Source organism: Ziziphus jujuba, chromosome 5 (genome assembly GCF_031755915.1).
Source record: "Ziziphus jujuba cultivar Dongzao chromosome 5, ASM3175591v1".
Taxonomy (NCBI): domain Eukaryota; kingdom Viridiplantae; phylum Streptophyta; class Magnoliopsida; order Rosales; family Rhamnaceae; genus Ziziphus; species Ziziphus jujuba.
In genome coordinates, this window is record NC_083383.1 from 412016 (window position 1) to 426372 (window position 14357).

The following is a 14357-nucleotide window of genomic DNA, read 5'->3' on the forward strand; positions in this document are numbered from 1 at the left end:
TTTGGTATCAGAGCTAAATTTTGTTCAGGTTTGATCTATCCTTATTTGTTTTATTTGTTTTGTGTTATTCTGCAATTTTATCATTAGGTTAAGGTTGCATCCATCCCATACACATTCTGCATCTTAAAAAAAAAAAAAAAATTCATTCCTAGTTGAATTAGGTTTCCTAGTTTTATCGTATTTTTGCTTCTTAGTTTGTTGGTTGTTCTTCATCATTGTTCTTGTTAATTTTGGTTTTTGTTGATTTTTCTTTGCTGTTTTAGTCTTAAATATTTGCATTCATATATTCAAAAAAAAAAAAAAAAAAAAAAGAGTTTGCAGCAACATTTAAAAAAAAAAAAAATTCACATTTGTGTTTATTTGGAGGTCACGGGTTTGGTGTTTGTTTTGGAGTTGGAATTGCAATTTTGGTAATTATTCTTGTTACTGCAGTTGTTTATGTCCTGTGAGTGAAAAGAAAAAAAAAAAGGGAAAGTCGAATAAAAAATAAAAATATTTCGGTTTGTTGGAGTTTGATTTGTTTGCTGGAAATTTGTTGGAGCTGCTGGTTTTTTGATTAGTTATCCAATATTTGAGTTACTGGGGAATTATTTTTGCTGCTGGATATTTTGATTTTGGGTGCTTAAATTATTTGGATTAAAATCAGTTAAAGGATTTGATACAAAACTTGAATTACAAAGAACAACAACCAACAACTATTCTATATTTTTGTTCAATTTGATTCTTGTTCGTATTTGAATTTCTTTTTCTGGAATTTTATTCTTGAACTCATAATCTACTACCATCTGGTGCAGTTTTCAAAAATTCCAATGTTTTTCCATTATTTTGTGTTTTCTTGTCTAGAAAGCTGAAAAATTAGGATTTGTTGGATTCTTTCGGTGTTACCTACTTTTTGCTACTGTTTTGTTGATAGGTTTAATTAAAACATACTTGTGATCTAATTGCTGTATTTAAGTGTGTTTAACTAGAACTTTGAGATAATTCATTGAGTGGAAAAAGGCAAGAGTGTGTGAGCTTAAAACAGGGTAAAAGCCGAAACTAGTGTGCAAACATGAGTGTCGAGACCTTGTTTGAGTGAAACACGTGAGGGAGTGAATATTGTGAGGGAGTGAATATTGTGAGGATTTATTTTATTTTTGTAGTATTTTACTAACATGGTAGATTCTAGAATAAGAAGAAGAGATCCACCCTTGAGGATCAATGAGGGAGAGTCCGTACCATTCCATGGCAATGTCCGAGCTATCGGGAGAGGAGACCAAATGGACATGAGAGCTGTTTTGGAGTCAATACAGCGGGTTAGTGCTCAAGTTGAGCATGTGAATCAAAGGATGGGAAGGCTAGAAGTTTCCCAAGGAATTTCGAACACAAGAAATAGGCAAGAATTCCATGGAGGACAAGACCGAGGACGAGGAGGTCGCGAGAGACCGAGAGAGGAATTTAATGAAGAGCCATTCGGTGGAGACTTTGAGGAAGGTATGAACAAAACTGTTGCTGTCCAAGATAGAGCTGGCCGTGGAAGATATAGGAGGGAAGAAACAGATGACAATCTTAGCAATATCAAGATCAACATCCCACCATTCATGGGAAAAAGTAATCCCGAGGCATATTTGGAGTGGGAAGAAAAGATGGAGATGATATTTGACCGCCATAATTATTCGGAGGCTAAGAAGGTGTAATTGGCAGCAATGGAGTTTGGCCATTATGCACTCCAATGGTGGACCAATGAGCAAAACACCCGAAGGAGAGTTGGTGATGACTTGATTACTACATGGCGACAAATGAAAGGAGCCATGCGGAAGCGATTCGTACCATCACACTATCATAGGTTGCTGCATCAAAGGCTTCAATCTTTATCTCAAGGACATGGATCTGTGGAGGATTATTACAAGGAGATGGAGATGCTTATGATGAGATTGAACTTGAATGAAGATAGGGAAGCAACCATGGCAAGGTTTCTTGGTGGTTTGAATCGTGAAATAGCCAATCAACTAGAATTGCAACAATATGTGGAATTGGAGGAGATGTTGCATGTGGCTATTAAATTAGAGCATCAATTCAAGAGGAGGGGTGTAAGATCATGGTTTGGAGGTGTTTCCAACAGTGGAAGGTCCAATTCAAGTGGCTGGAGGAACAATCCCATCTATGAAAGCAAGCCAAAGCCATAAGTCAAAGAAGAAAGTTCAAATTGGCCAAGGAAGGAGACTAGAACCGAATCTGTCCAAGCACCAAAGAATGAGGTAAACTTAGATCCTAAACCTTCTAGAACTTATGATGTTGTGTGTTTTAAGTGCCAGGGAGGAGGACACATCACTAGCCAATGCCCAAATAGAAGAATCATGGTGTTAAAGGGCAATGACAAGCTAGAATCGAAAAGTGAAGAAAGTGAGGATGAAGCCAAGCAAGAGGAGGAGGACTTGGAGGATGAACCCGAAACCTTGCAAGCATCCAATGCTGAATTAAACTTGCTTTATAGGAGAGTACTTGCTGCATACAAAGATGAGGATGAAATTCAAAGAGAGAACATCTTCCACACCCGATGTGAAATTCAAGGTAAGATTTGTAGTATGATTATTGATAGTGGAAGTTGTACAAATGTAATTAGTAACATTGTAGTTGATAAATTAGGCTTAATAACTATTAAACATCCAGAACCTTATAGATTACAATGGCTTAATGATAGTGGTGAAATAAAAGTGAATAAATAAGCCAAAGTAAAATTTAGTATAGGTAGATATGAGGATGTAGTTTTATGTGATATTGTACCCATGATTGCTAGACATATACTATTAGGTAGGCCATGGCAATTTGATAAAGATGCTACTCATTTTGGTCCAGAAAATAGTATTGTTTTCAGGTTTAAAGGGAAGAAGGTCAAGCTGGAACCATTATCTCCTAAAGAGGTTTACAAAGACCAATTACAATTGCAATGAAGGAGAGAAGCCGAAAAGCTCAAGGAAAAAGCAAGTATGGCACCAACGGCTTCACCATCCTTTCAAGAAGGTAAGAATGAGGTTGCTGATCAAGGTAAGGTTTCTAAGACTCATATTGAGTGGAAAGATCAAGGAAAAACTGAAAGAGAGGGGAAAGAAAGTGGCAAACCCGAGAGCTTGGAAAAGGAAGGGAAATCCGAAGGTTTGCGCCAATTCGAGAGAGAAAAAGAACAAGAAAGAAAAGAAAGGTCAAGTAGCAACTTTTATTTGAGTTTAGGGGATATTAATAAAGTTATTGAGTGTAAGAAACCTTTGCTGGTCATGATTTATAAAGAATTATTTTAATGATCAGACTAACTTTGAAGAACTTGAATTGCCAAGTTCAATGATTTCTCTTTTGAAGGAATTTGGAGATGTCTTCCCAAATGAAATTCCAAGTGGACTACCATCCAATCAAGAGGGAAAAGGTGAGCTTGCTGTCCAAGGTAAGTCTTCTAATACTCAGGTTGTGTGGAAATATTTTAATAAAACCAAGAGTGAAAAATTTGGTGCAAAAGCCGAGAGTGAGGAAGGTGAGATGGCATTAAGTGAGAAAGGAAAAGGAAGACAAGAAAGGAGGAAGAATATAAATTTTTATCTTAGCTTTGGTGATGTTAATAAAGTAATTATGAATAAGAAATCATTACTGACCATGAATTTTAAAGATACTTATTTAAAGATGTCTTTATTGCATAGAACTTTATCTGCATTGTTGAGAGCTTTACTTAGTGGCAATTTGAAAATTTGGGAAATATTGTTTGCTAACTTTAAAAAGTGTAATTTTTACCATAATGAGCATGTATTTCTAGCTTTTGTTGTAATAGTGTTTGACCCAGGAGAATTGGTTTGGTTTCACTTACGAAAGGAAAGGTTTCCTAAACAAAGAAAGTCAAAGCTCATGCCACCTATGGATGGACTTTTTCAAGTTTTGGAGCCGAATAACAAGAATGCCTACAAGCTGGATTTACCGGGTGAGTATAACATGAGTACTGCATTTAATGTTGCTGATTTAACTCATTTTTCTGCAGGTGATGATCTTGATTTGAGGACAAATCCTTTTCAAGAGGAGGGGAATGATGTGATTCCGCCCGAGGCCGCTCAACCGATAACCCGCTGGGGTGCTGACTCGACACAGATGAAGACTAGGCCAATCACAAGAGCTCAAATTAAGAGATTTGAGGATAAACTGGGAGTATTTATACAGGGGATAATCAATCTCAACAGAGCTTGTCCATACTTGAAGATACAAAGCCTATTCTAAGCATCCAAGTGGTGGAAGCCGATATGGACCCGGGTCACGGTTTTGGTACATTTTTGGAGTCCGGGAAGTATGAAATGGTTCCAATGATTTATGGGTTCAATACATATGCCTAAGAGGTCATGGAATCAAGTTAAAGCATCCTCAAATGCAATCAAAAAGGGCTTGTACGGACAGCATCAACAATTTGGCCGAATTTGCTGTATTGCTTGCTGGCTTTACTGTATTTTACTGTATTAGCCTTTTCTTATTTTTCCAAGCATGGGCAACGTGTGGGACTTCATATTCAGCTTATTTGGCATCCTAAAAAGCATCTAGAAGCTGATTTGAAGCTCAAAGAGGTCAAAGATTGATCAAATTCAACTTGATAAAAAAGCTAGCATTTTTAGTTTCCTAATTTGTTTTTACTTTTTGTTTTAGGAAACTACCATTACTTTTAGGTTTTTATTTATTTATTTTCTGGATAAATAACTTTAGGAAGGTTTTTATTTTATTATTTCCATTGTAAATTAATTAATTCCTAATTCAAAATAAAGGAATTAATTAATCAAATTTAGCTTAGGAAACTTAGTTAAGGACATATTAGAATTCGGTCAAGTTTCCTAATTCCTATAGGAGTCCGGTTTTGAATTAATTTTTTAGGGTTTTTTTCTTTGTAAACTTAGCCTATTTAAAGGCTTATTTTTCAATATGAATACAACTTTGATTTGATTAAGAAAATACTTGTGAGATTAATTATCTCTTTATTCTTTAAGAACACCTAAAACACCGTTAGAGAATTGGTTGTTTTAGCTTGACTTATCAATAGGTTTTCCATCCCCTATTGTGGCGTCTACATTATACCAAGGTTTCTAACCACAGGTTGGTTAGGGGTTGAGGTCCATTCCATTAGAACTTGAACTTAATTAAAGATCCGGGCTAATATAATACGGGTTTAGGAGCAGGTCGTCCTAGGTTCGTATCATATATATGGGCGAATGACAGGAATTGAACCCGCACATGGTGGATTCACAATCCACTGCCTTGATCCACTTGGCTACATCCGCCCCTATTACAAATTACAAACAAATAGGTCAATTTACACCATTTATTGTTTTTTTTTTCCTTCTTCAAACTAAAAGAAGAAAAAATGGAATTGAAACCTTTAAATTTAAATGTAAAATAAATAAAAAAATTGAAAAGAGGATATCGTAAACAAAAATTTTTACATAACAAAAGTATGGGTATGTTGAAGTAAAGATGAAGAGAGAAAGCATCCTCTGTTCACCAATCCGATCTTCTTTCAAAAGCTGGTAGAGAATAGGCTTTAACGCTAGAGGAGAGCTAATTGCTTTTTTAAAGAAGCATTAAAATAAGCTCTTGCTCATGAAGCTCTTTCAGGTCATCAATTCAAGAGGAGAGGTGTAGGCTCACGGTTTGGAGGAGTTTCCAACAGTGAAAGTTCAAATCCAAGTGGCTAGAGAAACAATCCTACCTTTGAGAACAAGCCAAAACCAAAACTTGGTGAAGAAAGTTCCAATTGGCCAAAAAGGGAGTCCAAACCTGAATCTATCTAAGCACCAAAGAATGAGGTAAAATCTGATCCGAAACCTTCAAGATCAAGAGAAATTATTTGTTTTAAGTGCCAGGGATGAGGACACATCGCTATCCAATGCCTGAATAGAAGGATCATGGTGTTGAAGGGTAATGGTGAGCTAGAATCAGAAAGTAAGGAAAATGGTGATGAAACAGAGCAAGAGGAGGAGGAAGAGCTTGAAGGTGAGGCTAAAACTTTGAATGCTTCCCATACTGAAGTAAGCTTGGTTTCTAGGAGACTGCTGGCTACATACAAAGATGAGGATGCAATTCAAAGAGAGAACATCTTCCACACCCGATATGAAATCCAAGGTAAGATTTGTAGTATGATTATTGATAGTGAAAGTTGTACCAATGTAATTAGTAATCTTGTGGTAGATAAACTAGGCTTGAGAACAATTAAACATCCCAAATCTTATAGGTTATAATGGCTTCATGATAGTGGTGAGATGAAAGTTAATAAACAAGCCATAGTAAAATTCAGCATTGATAAATATGTGGATGTGGTTTTGTGTGATGTTGTGCCTAGGCATGCAGGACATATTTTACTTGGTAGGCCTTAGCAATTTGATACAGGTGCTATTCATTATGGTAGAGAGAATAGTATTATATTTAGATTTAAAGATAAGAAGATCAAGCTGGAGGCATTAACTCCCTAAAGAGCTGTACAAAGATCAAATACAAATACAACAAAGGAGGGTGACCAAACAACTCAAGGAGAGAACTAGCATGGCCCCCACGACAACAACACCCATCTAAGGAGTCCAAGGCATGCAAGACCAACCAGGTAAATGCTCTAAGACTGAAATTGAGTGGAAAAATCATGGGAAAGCTAAAAGTGAGGTGAGAAGGGGAGAGAAACTTGAGAGTGTGAGAGAAGTGAGAAAAGCCGAGAGTGAGAGCCAAACCGAGGGGAAGAAAGAAAAAGAAAGAAAAGAGAGGAAAAATAAAAAATTTTATTTGAGTTTTGGGGACATTAATAAGGCTATCTTGGGTAAGAAACCATTACTATTCATGATTATAAAGATAATAATTTTAATGATCAAGCTAACCTTGAAGAACTTGAATTTCCAAGTTCAATTCTTTCTCTTTTGCAAGATTTTGAAAATGTCTTTCCGGATGAAATTCCAAAGGGATTATCGCCAATTAGAGGGATTGAACATCAAATTGAAATCCCGAAGATACAAAGAAGTTGCAAAAATAGGTAAGTGAGTTACTTGATAAAGGTTACATTCGTTAGAGTATAAGTCCATATGCTGTTCTTGTTTTGTTAGTGCCAAAAAAAGATGGTTCTTGGCGAATGTATCACCATTAAATATAGACATCCAATTCCTATATTAGATGATATGATTGATGAATTGCACGGTGCTTTCATGTTTACTAAAAGTGATTTTAGGAGTAGATACCATCAAATTAGGATAAAAGAAGGGATGAATGGAAGACTGCATTTAAGACTAAATATAGGCTGTATGAATGGTTGGTCATGCCTTTTGGTTTAACTAATGCACCTAGTACTTTCATGAGGCTTATGAATCATGTTATGTGTCCATTTATTGGTAAATTTGTGGTTGTGTATTTTGATGATATTTTAGTGTATAGCCAAAACTTAGATGAGCATGTAGAACATCTTAGGCAAGTTTTACATATTCTTAGGAAAGAAAGGTTGTTCGCTAACATGATAAAGTGTGACTTTTACAAAGATGAACTTGTTTTTCTAGGATTTGAAGTAAGTGCTACAGGAATCAAAGTTGATCAATCTAAAGTTCAAGCAATCAAGGAGTGGCCGACACTAGCTTCTATCACTCAAGTTAGGAGCTTTCATGGTTTGGCAAGTTTCTATCAAAGATTTGTCAAGGACTTCAGTACCATCGCAGCACCTTTAAATGAAGTTGTAAAGAAGAATGTTGGCTTTAAATGGGGGGAAGTCTAAGAAAAATCTTTTAATTTGTTGAAAGAAAAATTATGTAATACACCTTTATTAGTTTTGCCAAATTTTTCTAAGACTTTTGAAATTGAATGTGGTGCTTCAGATGTAGGTATTGGAGCAGCTGTGTTAATGCAATAAGGAAGGGCCATAGCGTACTTTAGTTAGAAATTAAATGGAGCTGCACTAAACTACCCGACATATGACAAAGAGATGTATGCTTTGGTGAAGGCGTTGGAAATGTGGCAGCACTATCTCATGCCAAAAGAATTTTTGATTCATAAATATTTGAAGCATATTAAAGGTCAAGGAAAGCTCAACCAAAGGCATGCCAAGTGGATTGAATTTATTGAGACCTTTCCATATGTGATCCGCTACAAGAAAGGTAAGGAAAATGTGGTTGCCGATGCATTATCCCGAAGGTATGTTCTCTTTTCTACCTTAGATGCTAAATTGCTTGGTTTTGAACAATTAAAGGAACTTTATAAGCATGATAGTGACCTTGGAGAATATTTAGAACCTGTTTGAAACATGGATTTAATAAATTTTACATATTTGAAGGGTATTTGTTTAAGGAAAACAAACTTTGTGTACCTAATTGTAGCATTAGGGAGTTATTAGTTCAGGCTTTATCCTTGTTGTAAGAACATTTTTATTGGCCTAAAATGAAAAGAGATGTTGAGAGAATATGTGAAAGGTGTTTGGAATGCCGAAAGACCAAGTCCACGTTGAAGCCGCACGGATTGTACCATCCTTTGCCGATTCCTTCTCATCCTTGGGTAGATTTGTCTATGGATTTTATTATTGGTTTGCCTAGGTCAAGGACAGGTAAGCATTCAATATTTGTTGTTGTGAATAGATTTTCTAAGATGGCACATTTTATTGCATGTAATGAAATTGATGATGCATCTAATGTTGCTAATTTATTTTTCAAAGAAATTGTGAGGTTACATGGAATGCCTAGGACTATTGTTTCGGATAGGGATGCTAAGTTCTTAAGTTATTTTTCGAAAACTTTGTGGGCTAAGTTAGGTACTAAGATGTTATTTTCAACTACTTGTCATCCACAAAATGATGGACAAACCGAAGTAGTGAATAGGACTTTATCTGCATTGTTGAGAGCATTAAGTAATAGAACTTGGGAGGATTGTTTGCCACATGTTGAATTTGCTTATAATAGGTCTTTGCACTCAGTGACTAAATTTACTCCATTTTAATTGTTTATATTTTAATCCTTTGACTCCATTGGATCTAACACCTTTACCTTGAAGTCAGCGTGCTAATCTAGATGGAAAACAAAAAGCTGCTTTTGTAAAGCAGATTCATGAAAAGACTAAAGCAAATATTGAAAGGAGGACCAAGCAATATGCAAGGGATGCTAATTAAGGCCAGTTATCTTTGAACCTGCAGATTGGGTTTGGTTGCATTTAAGGAAGTAGAGATTTCCTGAACAGTGGAAATCAAAATTAATGCTGAGAGGAGATGGACCTTTTCAAGTTTTGAAGCGGATAAATGACAATGCTTACAAATTTGATTTGCCGGGTGAGTATAATGTTAGTGCTACATTCAATGTTGCTGATTTGTCTCCTTTTACTGCAGGTGATGACTTTGATTTGAGGCAAATCCTTTTCAAGAGTAGGGGAATGATAAGAATCCACCTGAGCTAGCACAACCGACAACTCGTTGGGGTACTGACTCAATATGGATGAAGACCGGACCGATCACTAGAGCTCAAGCCCAGAAGTTTAGGGAAAAACTTGCTGCCATTATCCAAAGCATAATTCATTCTCATGAGGGCTTGTCCATACCCAAAGATCCAAGACCTATTTTGAGCATACAAGTGGTGGAAGCCGATACAGGCCTGGGTAGCGTTTTGGTACATTTAAGGCGTCCGGGCAGCATGAATTGGTTCCAATGCTTAATGGATTCAATACATATGTTTAAGAGGACGTGTAATCAAGTCAAGGAAAATTCACACCCATCCCAAAAGGGGCTGTGTGCATGGATTGAAGAATTGGCCTGTTTTGCTGTATTTTTCGCTGACTTTACTGTATTTTGCTGAGTTGGTTGTTTCTCTTTCTTCCAAGCAAGGCCAACGTGAGAGACTCCATAATAAGCTTATTTGGTATCCTAAAAAGCATATTGAAGATGATTTGGAGCTCAAATTGGTCAAAGATTGGTCAAAATCAACTTAGTATAAAAGCTAGTATTTTAGTTTCCTAATTTGATTCTACATTTTGTTTTAGGAAATTACCATTACTTTTTGGATTTTATTTATTTATATGCTGGAAAAATAAGTTTACAAAAGCTATTATTTTATTTTAATATTTCATTGTAAATTAATTAATTCCTAATTCAAAAATAGAGGAATTAATTAATCCAATTTGGATTAGGAAAGTATGCAAGTTTCGGCCACCTTTAGGAAACAACTAGCATGGCCGGTTTTCCTTTTTTTTTTTTTAGGGTTTTATTTTTTTTTCAATTAGCCTATAACAGGGCTTTTTTTTTAGGAAGAACACACCATTAATAATTTTGAGAATTTATTTTGTGAGATTGAATTTCTCTTTGTTCTTTTGAACACCTAAAACACCATCAGTGAATGAGTGTTTTAGTTTGACTTATCAATAGGAAATCTATCACCTATTGTGGCGTCCTCATTATACAAAGGTTTCTAATCACAGGTTGGTTAGGGGTCAAGGTGACCATTAGAACTTGAACATAATTAGATCCAGGCTAATATAATACAGGTTAGGCGAACGTTGTCCGAGGTTCATATCAGCAATGTTATTGATCAATTTCATAATGAGTACTGTTTTACCCACTCCCGCTCCCCCAAATAGTCCTATTTTTCCTCTACCTCGATAAGGGGCTAAAAGATCTACTACTTTAATTCCTGTATTAAAAATCAATAATTTTGTATCTGACTGTATAAAGGCAGGCGCAGATCTATGAATAGGAGATGTTGTACGAGTATCTACACGACCTTAATTATCAACAGGCTCTCCAAGAATGTTGAAAATTCATCCTAGTGTCGCTCCACCAACTAGAACACTTAGAGGAGCTCCTGTGTCAATCACTTCCGTTCCTCTCTTTAGACCATATGTAGCACTCATAGCTACCTCTCTGACTCGATTATTTCCTAATAATTGCTGCACTTAACAAGTCACGTTAATTTTTTGATCAATAGTATCTTGGCCCTTAACTACCAGAGCCGTTGCGAATATTAGGCATCTTGCCCGGTGGAATAGCTACATCCAATACTGGACCAATGATTTGAGCAATATGCCCTAGCTTGTTTTTTTCAAGCATGGGAACCTCAAGCTAGAAGTAGTAGGATTGACTCTCATAATAAAATAAAAAGATGTCGAAACTTTTTGTGGAAATTATTGAAATAATAAATAAATGTTCGATAGTAAGTTAAGTTAATTGGTTAATTCAATATTTCAATAAGAAATAAAAAAGGGGGCTAGCACTTAACTTTGTTGGGGCTGTCCAACTGAATGCAATCCAATTTTTTACTTCTTCAATTTCAACAAGTGAATTTTCAAGTTCAACCAAAATCCTTTTTTCAAAATATCAAGTAGATGAATAAAACTCTTGAGAAAGTCCAATACGAACCATATTATCTATGGAATTCGAACCCGAACCCTATTCTATTTATGATTCCTTTTTTCTATCTCATCGGCCCTTATTTCATGTCCTATTTCCTATTTCAGCATATTGATTTACACGTAGCCTATTATTTATTATATTGTTTAATATTTTAATATTATTTTTCTTTTTTATACCTATTCCCTTTCTTTTTATTCATGAATGAATTCTGCATATTCTTACTAGGATTCACATATACAACATATATTACTGTCAAGAGCAAATTTCTTAGATATTTTGATTAAAAAAAAAGGTAAGAGATTAGAAACTTTGAAATACAAAGAATGGGTTACGCCATACATATAAAAGAGTATACAATAATGATGTATTTGGTGAATCAAATACCACGGTCTAATAATGAACCATATTTATTAGTTGATAATTTTGTGAAAGATTCCCATGAAAAGTTTCATGAACTCCTAATTCATGGTGAGTAGACCTTGGTATTGTGAGAATTCTTAATTCATGAGTTGTAGGGAGGGACTTATGTCAACACAAATAGAGACTAAAGCAAGTGTTGGATTCAAAGCCGGTGTTAAAGATTATAAATTGACTTATTACACTCCTGACTATGAAACCAAAAATACTGATATGCTGGCAGCGTTTCGAGTAACTCCTCAACCTGGAGTTCCTCCAGAGGAAACAGGGGCTACGGTAGCTGCTGAATTCTACTAGTACATGGACACCTGTATGGACTGACGGGCTTACTAGTCTTGATCATTACAAAGGTCGATGCTACAGCCTTGAGCCCATTTCTAGAGAAGAAAATCAATATATTCCTTATGTGGCTTACCCCTTAGACCTTTTAGAAGAAGGCTCTGTTACTAACATGTTTACTTCCATTGTGGGTAACATTTTTGGGTTCAAGGCCTTGTGCACTCTATGTTTGGAGGATTTACGAATCCCTCCTTCTTATCATAAAACTTTCCAAGGACCATCTCATGGCATCCAAGTTGAAAGAGATAAATTGAACAAGTATGGCCGCCCCCTATTGGGATGTACTATTAAACCTAAATTGGGGTTATCTGCTAAGAATTACGGTAAAGCAGTTTATGAATGTCTTTGCGGTGGACTTGATTTTACCAAAGATTATGAGAACATGAATTCCTAACCATTTATGTGTTAGAGAGACCGTTTCTTATTTTATGCCAAAGCCACTTATAAAGAACAAGCTGAAACAGGTGAAATCAAAGCGCATTACTTGAATGCTACCACAGGTACATGCGAAGAAATGATTAAAAAGACTGTATTTGCCAGATAATTGGGAGTTCCTATTATAATGCACGACTACTTAATAGGGGGTTACACTGCAAATACTAGCTTGGCTCATTATTGCCGAGATAATGGTCTACTTCTTCACATCGACCGTGCAATGCATGCAGTTATTGATAGACAGAAAAATCATGGTATGCACTTTCATGTACTAGCTAAAGCGTTATGTCTATCTGGTGGAGATCATATTCACGCTGATACTGTAGTAGGTAAACTTAAAGTGGAAAGAGACATCACTTTAGGCTTTGTTGATTTACTATGCGATGATTTTATTGAAAAATATCGAAGCTGCGGTATTTATTTCACGCAAGATTGTGTTTCTCTACCAGGTGTTATCCCTGTGGCTTCAGGGGGTATTCGTGTTTGGCATATGCTCGCTCTGATCGAGATCTTTGGAGATAATTATGCACTATAGTTCAGCGGAGGAACTTCAGGACACCCTTGGGGAAATGCGCCCAGTGCCATAGCTAATCAAGTAACTCTAGAAGCATGTGTACAAGGTCGTAATGAGGGACATGATCTTGCTCATGAGGGTAATGAAATTATCCATGAGGCTAGTAAATGGAGTCCTGATCTGGCTGTTGCTTGTGAAGTATGGAAGGAGATCAAATTTGAATTTGAAGCAATGGAAACTTTGTAATCCAGTAATTACTTACTGTTCGTTCTCTTAATTGTAATTGAAATTAAACTCGACCCAATCTTTTAGTAAAAGGATTGAGCCGAGTACAAAAATTTTATCAATTTTTGATAGATACAAACCTATCCAGATATACAAGATCTTAAATACGAAATATAAGGCGAAACAACTTAAACGTTTCTATTGTTGTGTTGGATCCACAATTAATCCTATGGATTGATGTACTTTTTTATTTTTTATATTATATATTTTAATTATCATTTTTATAATTATATTTCTATTTTATAAATTATTATATCTTGTTTATATATTATTATATCTTGTCATTTCAGATCAGGGATCGAGTCGAGTATCACAATTTCTTCTACCCATCCTGTATATTGTCCTATTCATTATGCGTTCGAATAGAAACTGATTAGTAGATGAGATTTTACAAAAAAAGGTTCTTCATATTCATACGAGAAAACAACTTTTTCTTTTTCAATGTGAATTTGACACAACATGGAGGAACCCATTATTTGCTATTTATAATAAAAAAAAAACATTTTTCAATTATTTTGAATTGAAAAAAGATTTCATCCTATTTTATCATATATAGAGAAGAGATACTCTAGATTCTCGCAAGGGATAATCACTTTTTTTTTTTTGTTTTTCAATATCTACTTGTTATTAGTTAATAATCCTAGCGATTGAATTAATATGCTTATTCTGATTCTAAATTCTAATTGGAATATTCAAATGATTTTTATCAAATAACTATTCATTTATTGTATTTTCATGTAAATAGGGGCAAGAAAGCTCTATGGAAAAATGTCAGTTCGATTTTATGTTGTTTAGGATGGAGTTAGAATATAGGTGTGGGTTAAGTAAATCAATGGATAGTTTTGGTGGTCCTATTGAAAATGAAAATACCAGTGTAAATAAAGGTCTGATTATAAATCATATGAATAAAAAAATTCCTAATGCGATTGAGAATAACAATTATAGTTACAGTAATGTTGATCATTTAGTCGGCGTCAGGAGGTACATTCAAAATTTCATATCTGATCAAACTTTTTTCTTTAGGAATAG

The 14357-nt window shown here is 35.3% G+C and overlaps 1 pseudogene; it reads left to right on the top strand.

The window, feature by feature from the left end:
- The first annotated feature begins 11842 nt into the window (after positions 1 to 11842).
- LOC125420239 (ribulose bisphosphate carboxylase large chain-like) lies at positions 11843 to 13289 on the top strand (annotated as a pseudogene).
- The last annotated feature ends 1068 nt before the right edge of the window (positions 13290 to 14357 follow it).